The sequence below is a fragment of the Montipora capricornis genome, chromosome 14 (genome assembly GCF_036669925.1).
Source record: "Montipora capricornis isolate CH-2021 chromosome 14, ASM3666992v2, whole genome shotgun sequence".
Taxonomy (NCBI): Eukaryota; Metazoa; Cnidaria; class Anthozoa; order Scleractinia; family Acroporidae; genus Montipora; species Montipora capricornis.
The window spans coordinates 4308353-4320852 of NC_090896.1; the positions used below are offsets into that span (position 1 = coordinate 4308353).

Here is a 12500-nt window from a genome sequence, read left to right on the forward strand (position 1 = left end):
ATGCGGGAAAACCAGATCTTAACAAGTGTTGTTATTGAAATCCAAAAAGAACATTGAGGGTATAACCACGCATTTTTCAAAGATAATTAATCAACAATATTCATTTTGTAAAGAGTTTTAAAATACAAACTTATGGCTTTCTTTCCTAAATTGAAGCTCAATCATCTCTGGAAAATGCGTGGTTAATCCCAATTTTCTTTTCGGATACCAAGATCACTTCGGTCCTAAGTTCTGCTTTTTCCGCATGGTTTTGAACCGCACAAAAATATCCCTGTATTAATAAGCACTTGCAATAGGAAATCCGAATATCTCAAGATGTGCAGAACGTACACGTACAGGTGTATATGCGCAATAACAATTGTTAGGCACCGTCCTCAACAGAGAAGCATTTGGATGGCATTATTCTATGTGCTGTTGGCGATGCTATTCTTACAGTGTAGTTGTTTAAACCTTTCCTTCTATGAATAAAATCCAAAAGTGTCAGGAGTGTTAATGAGTGGAACTCAGCTGTCCTTTCTCCTGTGTGCTGTTGGTGATGCTGTTCTTAGTGGTTAAAACCTTTGCATTTGTAGATAAAATTTAAAAGTGTCAGCAAAAAAATGAATGCTACTTAGCTGTCTTTTCTCCTGTGTGCTGTTGTCATGCACTTCTGAGTTGTTAAAAGCTTAAAGTTTGCATTTGTGGATAAAATCTAAAAGTGTGAGAAGTTAAATGAATGCTACTCAGCTGTCCTTTCTCCTGTGTGCTGTTGGTGATGCTGTTCTTAGTGGTTAAAACCTTTGCATTTGTGGATGAAATTTAAAATTGTCAGCAGTAAAATGAATGCCAGTCAGCTTTCCTTTCTCCTGTGTGCTGTTGGATGCTCAATTGTTCTTAATAGTTGTTAAAAGCTCTGTATTTGTAGATAAAATTTAAAAGTGTCAGCAGTGAATGAATGCTACTCAGCTGTCCAATCTCCTGTGTGCTGTTGGTGATTCTGTTCTAAACTTAGTTCTTAAAAGCTTTGCATTTGTGGATGAAATTTAAAAGTGTCAGCAGTGAAATGAATGCTACTCAGCTGTCCTTTCTCCTGTGTGCTGTTGGTGATGCTGTTCTTAGTTGTTAAAAGCTTTGCATTTGTGGATAAAATTTTAAATTGTCAGGAGTGAAATAAATGCTACTCAGCATATCCTTTCTCCTGTGCGCTGTTGGTGATCCTGTTCTTAGTTGTAAAAAGCTTTGCATTTGTGGATGAATTTTAAAATTATTGTCAGCAGTAATTAAAAATGAATGCTACTCATGCAGCTGTCCTTTCTCCTGTGTGCTGTTGGTGATTCTGTTCTTAGTTGTTGAATCCTTTGCATTTGTGGATGAAATTTTAAATTGACAGGACTGCAATGAATGCTACTCAGCTGTCCTTTCTCCTGTGTGCTCTTGGTGATGCTGTTCATTGTGTTTCTTCTTTTGTCAAAATGTCAGAGTTTCATATGCTGCATTCGATTCAACTCAAAACGAAATTCCCCACAATGCATTGCAAAACAAATTGCGCTTAATAAAAGACAACCTGAAATGTCCTAATGGTGCCTGGTCGATCACCAATATTATTATTTTTCTTCCCGAGCTGAATTGCCTCCAGCTGAGAAAAGGCCGAGATGTGAGTGCACTTTTTTGTGTCACGTTAGTTAGTTAGTTCTCTCCACGCCATGAGGCGCATTCATGAGGCTGTAACTTTCTCTCACCAACTAGCCCTGTCTTGCACTGCACCCCTGACTTCCGCCCAGCTGGTCCACCTCTCTTGCCTGGATTCTTTTTCCACCGTTCTTCTCCATGTGGTTTTAGGCCGTATTCCCACTTTTCTCTTCTTCCCTTCAGGTTGCCACTCCATCGCCACCATGCAGTCATCATTCCTCCCCTTTCTGAGCTGGTGGCCAATCCAATTCCATCTTCTCCTTCGGATTTCATCGCTTTGTGTCATGTTATTGAATTAATTTTCATGTAGATATTGAATATCAAATCATGAAAGTGTCTAAAAAGGAGTGATTTTCTGTGGTTGAAGAACGTTGCTTTGGGCTTCAGAATGCAGCAAAACACATCTCTGCAACTTAAGAATTTCCCCCCCCCCGGGTATTAAACCCATATCCCTACATGCTTCAACTCTTTAATAATAAAACCCATGTTCTAACCAACTGGAGTCTCTGGATGGAATCTAATAAATAATATCTCATTGGACAATTAATTTAGGTGTGTAGTATCGTGTTGTGCATCAAAATACAAGAGACGAGTAAAAATATCACACGATACTACACACTATAAATCGTCCAATAAGCAATTATTTATGAACCAAAATTTTCGCATGATATTAATTTTTTAGCAAGTGAATTGTAAACAACCAACAAAGTGTGATAGATTTCTATGTCAATAGTGCAGGGCAAATGTTCGCAAACTGGTTCTCCACTGTTCAAATAACAAACTGTACAAATGTGGTGCAATATTTATACTCGTTTTGTGTGTTCTTGTGTACAAATACAGACAATCCAGCCCTTTTAAGGAAAATAGGTAGTATTTTTTAGTGCAAAAGGCGCTCACATGAGCACCTAAGGTGCAAGCCTGCAGGGGCAGTGTCCCCCACCCCAAGCAAATTTTGCAAATTTACAATAGTTTCTCTCAAGTGGCATGTCCTGCATTTTGACATCATTTTTGTGGTATTCTGTAAGGTAGAAATACTTTTCTACCATTTTTTGGAGCTGCTGAATGGAGTGAGACTGCTGGCCATATGAAATTGTGCAACATGGGGTGTTCAATGGAGGGACTGAGTGAGCCAATATACAGTACCGCTCGAAACTATTAGTGCATTTGCATGCAGTACTGGTAATACCTCATCTTTGCCGATAGTGTTTACAATGAAATCACCTAGGTTGGACGGAAAACCGCAACTGAGGCAAAGACAAAAGCAACCGAATGTCGCGGCCGACTTAATTGCGGTAATGTGCCGCAAGAAAACAATAGTGCTTTGCTAAGCATTGTTTAATGTTATCACACCTAGCTCCCCAAGGGAAAGAATGAATATCAAAACTGTTTTTCATAGCACCGACGTACATGTAACACAACGCACTGTCATGAAAGCCTGTTATGTTCGTCTCATTTTGCCATGACATCTGAGAACAGAGAATATTGATAACCTTTCATCATGCCTAATTCATATCTTTATGTTTCATAATTTGTAAGTTTTTCGCTATCATGATGAACAGTTCTTTAAAAAAAAGACAGTGTGGATTATACGTAACTTAAGTCGCCGCCAGTGCAGTCCGACAGAAGAGATAATTTATTATTTACAATCAAAAGAGCTTCAAATTTTGCGTCGTGTATTGAACAGATCTCAAACAATATTTAGAAATCTTGTCGTTTGCTGGAAAAAGAAAAGCGATAAATGCTTTTATTAAAGGGACTTTATTATAATCAAATGTGCCAAACATCGCAGATTGTAAAGTTATACGGCAAATACACAATCATACTAATTATTGATGAAATCGATCCGCAAGAATGTGCAAATTTCTTTGATAGCATCATTCTGCTCCGAATAAAGCATACGGCGTCCTCTCTTAACCGCGGCGTAAATCAACCGGAAAAAATCTAGGTGAAACCTCAGCTTTCGGTTTAACCGCAGACGAGGTTTTACCTCGGTCAAACTGGAGATTGAATCTGCAGTTTCACCTAGTCAGAACTGCGGCAAATGCACAAATAGTTTCGAGCGGTACTGTAGGATAAAAAAGTGTAACGTTACTCTGCAATAAACGTTTTTACCATCCAGTTAAGATCCATTGAATACTACTTCACTGATATAGTGTATGCTATGCTGTATAAGATTGTGTTTAATAGTTCCTAGTATGACATTGTTCGTGAGCTGCTGTACGTACAGTAAGCTGTGCTTTGTTTCGATGAGCACTGCTTAACAAAACAGGGGTTGCTCTGGCAGTGTGTGCTGGTTTTGTGCTGTTACCTTTCTAAGAAAACGTTTATCAGCATTAAGACTTAGCTCACTGTTAACGCCTAAATGCATTCGCCGCAATTAAATCTAAGCCCCATTCAGATATTAAAACCAAATAACTACGCCTCGTCAACATTTCTTGCCCCTTTAAGAAACCAAAAAGAGAGGTTTTAAATTACCTTTGATTCTATTACTCACTTTTGTAGTACTGTCCCGTTATAACAATCCTTTTTTTCTCATCAGCAGAGTAAAATATTGACTGAATTTGAGGTGCGTGCAGTTATCCGCCATCTTGGGTCATCTCATGGAGCTTCTGAGATAAAGGAGGTATTGGACGGGATACCAGGATGCCGGAACACGGATTTTATTTTTTTGCCAATTCACAGAAACGAGAGCACTAAGTCATAAGACCAAGTTTTTATATTTCATCGAGATAACCCCTGGTACAACTGCTTCCAAACAACATGAAACAGTTGCATTAAAAACCGGTATTCAGTACGGCTTTTTATTTTTCAAAAAATGCAGTGAGGATCATGACGCCATGAACAAACTGTGCCATTTAATCAAATTGTGAAGTTTTTGCTGTGGTGTTGTCCCGTTTCATGCTTTCCTTGTTTCAGTGTTGACTACTTATACTGTTTACCGATTCTGTCTTCTCATTCTTCGTTTTTTATCCAAGGTTTTGTGACGAGTCGATCATTCCAGGAATGGTAATTGATAATTTCGATCACTGCTCAGCTTGATGTGTCTGCCTTTTGCCTTTATCACTACCGTCAAGAGTTATAAACGGTGGAATTTTTCCGCCTATCTTTGCCGCTAAAAGTTTTTGCAATCCTTAAGGACCTTTAGGCCTTTCAGCTCAAATTTAATCCTTTCGATGCCCTGATTGCTTATCTTCGATTCATTAGAAAGAGTCCAGAGTTCAGCAACACACGATCACAGTCTGTTCCATTGTCACTGCCTATGGAAGCAGCCAGTGGTGGCGTAGTTTACACGGAAATAGAAGTGTTCAACCAATCTTATTCCTGGTTGGATGCCCATCTCGGCTACTGCACGTTCCTTTTAAAGATGTATTTCAATGTCTAACACCCAAGATCATTGCAAGATGGAAATTCCAGGACCCTCGAGCCTCTTTCTCCACTTAAACTACGCACATTGTCTGATACTTGCCGTACCTGGCGGCCGTAAAAGTCAAATGCTGGGGCCAACGTATCAACAATTGTGAAGGGGTTGCTCTCAGACGGATGATGATGAGCTTGCAAAAAAAGGGACCCTTCGGCCGAAACGAGACCAGATCCACTCCCATAAAGCACAAAAGGCGTTTATATCTTACTGAATCCTTCTCTCAACTTTCGGATCTTATGCATGTAATGGTTCGTATCATGCTTTGTTTTGGACAAGTGAATTTCTATTCATTACATCGGTTTCCACACCTTGCCTATTATGTAATCACTCGCTGGATGCTTTCAAAATAACCCCCGCTACGAAATTATTCTAAGCTGTAAAAAGCCGAAAGATCGGTGACGCGCGAGAACTGACTGTTTCAAAACATTCAGCGCACGGAGGCAAGCTTTGTTAAAAGTTATTCGTTTTTCAAGGTAAATAGCCGACAATGAGCTTTATGCAACTCTCCCTAAACATAATCTAAGGCTACAAACATTTAACATTTTTTCCAAGTTATCCATTTGATGATTTGAACATTGTAACTCCGGTCAAAGCTAACTTGTTCTAATCCATAAACCAACTAACTTTGGTTACCCATTTTACTTCTTTCATAATCGAGAGAAACTGAATGATTCCATTGAGGCGAAATGTTTGGCATTCTTAAATGAACTGCGCCGAAAATCACCCGCCTATCACTCTTGGTACGTAAATGGATATCAACTCACCTTTAAGCCATCTGTAAGGCCAATATTTTCCGCTTCATCCCTCCAATTTCTTCGTGACTGCCTTCAGCTTTACCCATCACATGCGCTGTCCTTTCTCTGAAACTATAAAGCAACATTGATGCGTAACGTTGTTCCCCAAAAGAAACAATGAGGGGAAAAAAGAAAAATTAAGGAAAGATCTCCTTCCTCATTACACTATAAAGAATACGCTGTATAGCGGGATCGATATATCTTGCATTTGAGGCATTTTTTTAAACCTTTTATGCTGGAAAAAATCGAGTCTATATTCAGTAACGAAGACCTAAGAAACCCTTACATGGGAACGCCTTTGGTACTTTACACTTCTTGGAAATCCCTGCGGAAAATGAGGATAATAACCGCGTCATGAAAGTAAAAAGATTATTTCTTACAGAAATTTTGGTGCTTTCTCAGTGGGAGAGTAAAACACGACAATTTGACTTTATCGAAGAAATTGATTATGGTCATATTGTCATCCATTTTATCTTTTCACGGTTGAAATTTGACCTGAAGCAACTCCTTTCAGAATTTGGTTGAGAAAAGTTATTAAAAAAAGCTCCTTTGATAAATTAGTGCTAGATTGAGTACATTTCTAGTTGTTTTAATGCTAAAACAACTGGCCCCAGTTGTTCAAACGATGGATAGCCACCGGATAAATCACTATCCAGCGGATAAACACTAGCAAAAGCAATTGAGTTATCCAGTGGATAGTGATTTATTCGGCGGATAGCGCTATCCAACGTTTGAACAACTTGGACCTGGTGTATAGACCCATTGCATAAATGGCGCTGAAATTTGAATAACAATACTCATACATCTTAAGCCTCACATCTTCGAGAGGAATTCTTTCTTTAAAAAGCATTAACACTAGGCTTAAGATGTATAAGTATTGTTATTCAAATTTCGGCGCCATTTTTGCAAAGGGTCTATTTGACTTGCTCGTTTTTAACCCATCAGTTACTAGCCCAACAAATATTTTGGCCTTCAAAACGAAAATGCTATGGCGCGAAGATACGAATTTATAGTATCTCTCACGGGTTCTCTGTGCTCACTCGTATTAACACGAGAAGCAAAAATTCATATCCCCAATCGTCCATGTAATGTTTTATTTGTTATATAGATAGTGATAAAATGTATTTATTCTCGAAATGGCAAAAAAGTGGACACCAACCGTTAAAACACGTGTAACATGAAACAAGAGATGAATGTTATGAAAAACAAATAATCCGACTCAAATTGAACCATAAAAATGTTAATTACACCACAAAAAGGGGAAACTCGATTTGTATTGGCTAATTGTGCTAGTTACCATGACGACACCTTTTCCTCACTGTGAAAGATAAAAATAATATCTTTACTGCGCGAGGTGAAGATAAGATGCTTCAGTGAAAGCAAAAATCCTAGTATTTCATCAGTATCTATATAAGCTTCTCTGAAAGTGAAAGAAATGGGTGATATACCATTCATCCTCCACCAAAGAGAAGCCCAATGTGAACGCTTTAAAAGGCTGTTCTATCATGTTGCATTTTTCTCGTGGATTTTGTGTGCTAAGCGTTTTAGATCTGTTCTATTTTCTAGATTACTTTTTGTAATATTTACAGTGATGGGAGACCTTAGAATATTAAAATCAATAAATAATAATAAATGAATATAAAGATGAATGAATTTATAAATAAGTGTTATGAAGTTAATGAAATCCTAGGGTATGAGAAAGCGCATAAACTATTGTTGTACAGTACGCTGTGCACTGATTTATCTTAGTAAATAACAGACTGTACTACGTTTATTACGCCCCGACTTTGCAATCATCAGACTATTATCATCTTTAACCTGCTTATTCCTTAAAAAGTCGTTACTATAAAAAGTTATATAAAAACAAATATTAAGAGAAATCTGCATTATACAATACATACTTTACCACACGTAAAAAATCGTAATAAAAGAGTATTAGAACCATAGCTATAATATAACTTCTGTAAAATTGTAAAATAAGTTAGTAGTAATTAGCAATTCAAATGTGCAGCCAGAATGCGAATTCCTCCGCCATGTTGTTTTCTTTCAAATGTAAATTTGAAGCCATTCGTAAAAGAAGGTACCTTTTTCCTCATGCAATCAAGACAGACGGTATGAAGAGATCGTCCTCCTAATAAGTTACGGAAGAAATATTTTTCTCCTCGTGTATACATACATGTTTAGTTATTGTACCTTATAAGACCATTTTAAAATCATTTTTATTTTCTCCCATAGATTTTCGAAAGATGGTGCCACTTTTTGGGTTGGGGAGGGAAATGAGGTTCACCCAACGGTGAGATAATTCTACTTCTAGCAATGCCGCCCGGGTTTCATTCCCGGACACAATGTCATTTTGCGGGTTGATTTGTTTGGCTGTCTACTCAACTGTTTTGCCGGTACTCTGGTTTTCTCCTGGCTTCAAAAACCAACATGACTCGATCGGCTTTAACTTTTAAAATTCGTTTGATTTAGTTTGATTTTCAATCTTCCTATTTGTACAGTTTTTGTGCTCAGTTAAATAAGACGAGGACCGAAATAAAGTGAAGATAATGATGACGATAATGATGATGACGATGATGATGATAATGACGATGATAATAATAATAATAATAATAATAATAATTATTATTATTATTATTATTATTATTATTATTATTAATCCACGATGTTATTCATTGGCCTTGTCTCTCAGTATGTCCTTCAATCTAGTTGCTGCCAGCAACCATAGATGTTCAAGACCCGTCGTCTCAAGACGTGTGCTGTCCCAATGCGTGATGTGTTGGCCACACCGGGTTGGTGTTAGCGTGTGTCACCTTGCTTTTATTGTTATTAATAGGCGATTTGCATGATGACGTTATTTACTACTAAGACCAGACTGCTTTGAGTTGCTTCTATTGTCAGGCAAATTTAAACAATTGTTTCTCTGTTCCCAAGAGAAAAGAAAAATCTGAATAACAAAGCATTTTGACAAAGCATTCTGGTCTCGGTAGTTAAATGACGCCATCATGCAAATCGCCTATTTAAGGTCTACTTGTGCAGATAGCTAATTATGTATTATTACTACTCATGCCATCCTCTCTGCTGATCGTAGAACAGAAGCGAAGAAGCAGTACTTTCAATTTACTATGTGAACGACCTTCCTGTATCTCACCTTTTATCTTAATAAACTGCGAAACACTTTGAGAGATTTACGGATGTCACTGAGCTAGAGAAAAAATAGAGAAAGTGTTACCATGAACAAACTTCAGTGTTCCATTCGCCCCTTTTTTTTGCTATTTTCAGTGCTACCTCTTCCCATTCCTTTCTTTTTGTGCATCCTTCGTTCCTTGTAGCATGCGCGGTGCATTTTTCTTGCCTAGGCAAAAATCGCGGGTCGTTCAACCTGACTCGGTGACGGATAAAAAATAAAGTGACTAGTATGAATTATTATATAACATTTTTGTTGTCAGACAGAGTACTACAGGGACTGATCTAATAACGTGATTTATTGAATCAAAAGAAACCATTTGCATAACAAAATAATTCAGTTGCATTTGGGTTAGTTTGGTATTCTTACGTCTTGTGAAAACGCTCATTTGCGACTGGCTAATACCAGTCTTCAATTCGATTAAGTGGAAAGGAAGATACGACCTGCAGTTTGAGAATAAATTGCTAAGTGACCTCTCCCTCAGGGTGCTGTTAATGGCCAATGAAACAACCAATAGAAATTAACAGAACAAATTATGAATCCCAACTGATGAAAGGCAGGCGAGATGCAACCGGATTGTGGGATCTGTGAATTCCGGATTTTAAGCCCGGCCCGCAAATCATTCCTTCACACTTCTACCTTTTCATTATTTTCCATAGCTTTCAGAACCGCCGACAGTTCGTTAAAGCAGACTACAATCCTAGACAAATTTAGCGTGACACTCCCTTGTCACACCACCTCATACCGTTGCCCCTCCTCTACCCCTTCCAATTAATGTTGACCCCCCCCCCCCCTCCTCCCAACTAAGTTGATGACACTCAACAACGTGAACGATCATGTGGACATTCGATGTTGAATGAGGTCCGAGGGGAGTAAGAGCCCATTTGTACGTACAATATACTTTGTTTTAGATAGTTTCAAGAAACTTGCGCGCGTGTCACATTCTATTTGTCAATAAATTTATAAATGCTTCCACCAGTTAAGAGGAGGCGTACTGAAACTCCTGTGGAATTTCTTCAACCCTCCTGTGGCACTTTTGCACGAGTTTGTTTCAGAGTTTTTCAATGTTTTTCAATGTTTTCTTTGAAATTCGTAACCTGAGTTAGTACACCGAAAAATGCATAGCCTAATGTTGTTACAATAAACGAAATTTACTTTGATGCACACACTCTTTGGAAAGTTTTTATTCGAGGAAACGTTTTGCTGACACTACTTGCCATACTAAAAAAGCTAAAAAAACCAAAAAAAAATAAAATTCTTTTGCACCTTTTTCTTAAATTGCCTTGGCTTATTGACATAAAACGAATAAATGTACGTTTTACAATAATATTTTTGAGCAAAATCGAAGAAAGACGGAACATTTTTGGGCAATCTCTTTAGTAACCCGTTCACGGAAAGCAAGACTGCGATCGATAGGTCGTTCGATTTTGTCATGTCCTATGATCTATCAGAACGTCTAAAATAAGGAAAATTAACCAAAAAATACGAAAATAAGCTACAGTTTTTTAGCTTTTTCTGTTTCTTGATTTCTAATAATTCGTAGCTAAATAGCTTAAGTCCTTCGGCATTGCTGACTTGCGACTGAGCTCTGCTCGGTTTTGTTTCGGGTAAAAAATCTTCGTATTCTTGTTACTATCCCAGGATTTCGTGAAGACTTGCTTCCATTACGACTCCTTTTAGAAACTCTACGGACAAACATAAAATAAATTGCATTAAGCACTTACAACTGCGGGAAAGCAGGGACCACTAAATCTTGTTTCGGATGAGATATGCAAAGCAAAACAACACCAGAAATTCGCTCCCAATTGTTTTCTTAAAACTGGAATCATTAGACGAGAAGGGTCCTATCTTAGAAGTTCAGGAGTCAGATCTACTTGAATTTGATAGAAGACGTTTTTCTAACTGCTGTTTGTTGTGATTAAACTATCATAGTTTTTTAAAGCACACATGTCCTTCTAAAGGACTGCTCAGTAGCTTTCAAGGATCTTATCCGGAGACCACCGGATTAACAGCGTGAAAGCACAGAACTGGTCGGCAGATTTAAAGTGCCACAATGACGAAAATCGCATCTTTTCTATCGAAGCCATTTTAAAACATAAATAGGTAGCCTGCATGAGAAGAAAAATGCTCTTTACTATTTGCAAATATCTATTTTTGTTCCAGAGATATTCAAGTTTTTAAAATATGCAAATTAGCCAAGTGATGATGTCATACACTCAACCAAATTTTGATCAAATACGATGAAAAAGGCTATCTCAGCCAACTACTAAATGTGCTCCACAATTTGAGCTTAACAGTTTCGTTACCATGGCAACATACTGGGTTCCAGACCTCTCCAATGTTAAAGGCATTTCTGGCCACCTTTGGCGTTCTATTTTCATATTTGCAAATGGTGCCTCATATACATGATCCAACAAGCATATAAATATGTTAGCTTGAGTTTGTGGCCTTGTTTAACGTTTTTCGAGCTGAAAAAAATCACTTATATATGGAAATCAAGTGGGTGGGGACTGGAAAAGAGTGAGTTGCCATGGGAACACAATGTTTTATAGCCGTAGGTGTGTTTTCTGTAGAACTATTAGCCTACCAAGTTTCAATGGTCTGCGCTGCAAATTGGCGAAGATAGCTCTATTTATATACTTGATGTAATATTGGGTTGAGTGTATGACATCATCAGTCATTCATTTGCATATTTTACACATTTTTGAAACTTGAATATCTCTGGAACCAATGCAGGTATTTGCAAACTGTAAACGGCATTTTCATTCTTTCATATAATTCTTTGTGACACGCCTAAAAAATCATAAGGAAAAAATTTGATCATTGAGGCACTTTAAATTGAGTTCTCGCACTTAAAGACTTCATTCACAAGTTCGATTTATGAGCTTCCCTTTGGTGTCTCAGGTTTACTTACTGTGTTTTGGAAGTCACCCTGGGCGTATTCTTATCTGCCAAAGAACCACTGGAAAATTCACTGCTCACATCAGTTTATCTTTTCTTGAATGTCTCTTCCAGTTTGTAACTGAAGGAGTCCACTACAGTTTAAGAAAAGGAGAAACAAAACCGAGAGAGCGATTTTGATTTGAGTCTGATGCGGAATCTTTACCAGTGGTAAAAGATATCTTCACTACGATACGGTGGCCCATAGGTGACATTTCCAGTTTTTATTTATCTTGGAATAATTGTCTGAAGCTTTAACTTCGACCGGATTATTTTCTTCACAAAAACCATAAACAATTTTTCATTTATAGATAGTAACTTTTTTATCCTGAGATAATTTTGTCTCGAGATGATATTTCATCTCGAGATAAGTCTGTATCTCGAGATAATTTCATATCCTGAGATAATTTTTTGTTCGAGATAATTGTTTATCCCAGGATAATTGCTTATCTCGAGATAATATTATATCTCGAGATGATTTTATAACTCA

General features: G+C 37.6%; 1 long non-coding RNA gene across 1 annotated transcript in view; it reads right to left on the reverse strand.

Moving 5' to 3' along the window:
• LOC138032588 (uncharacterized) overlaps positions 1-12500 on the reverse strand; it is a 27325-nt gene that overhangs the window by 7747 nt on the left and 7078 nt on the right. The window contains exon 2 of the long non-coding RNA XR_011128410.1: positions 5854-5955. This is a non-coding gene — a long non-coding RNA (uncharacterized lncRNA). The remainder of the gene's footprint in view (positions 1-5853; positions 5956-12500) is intronic.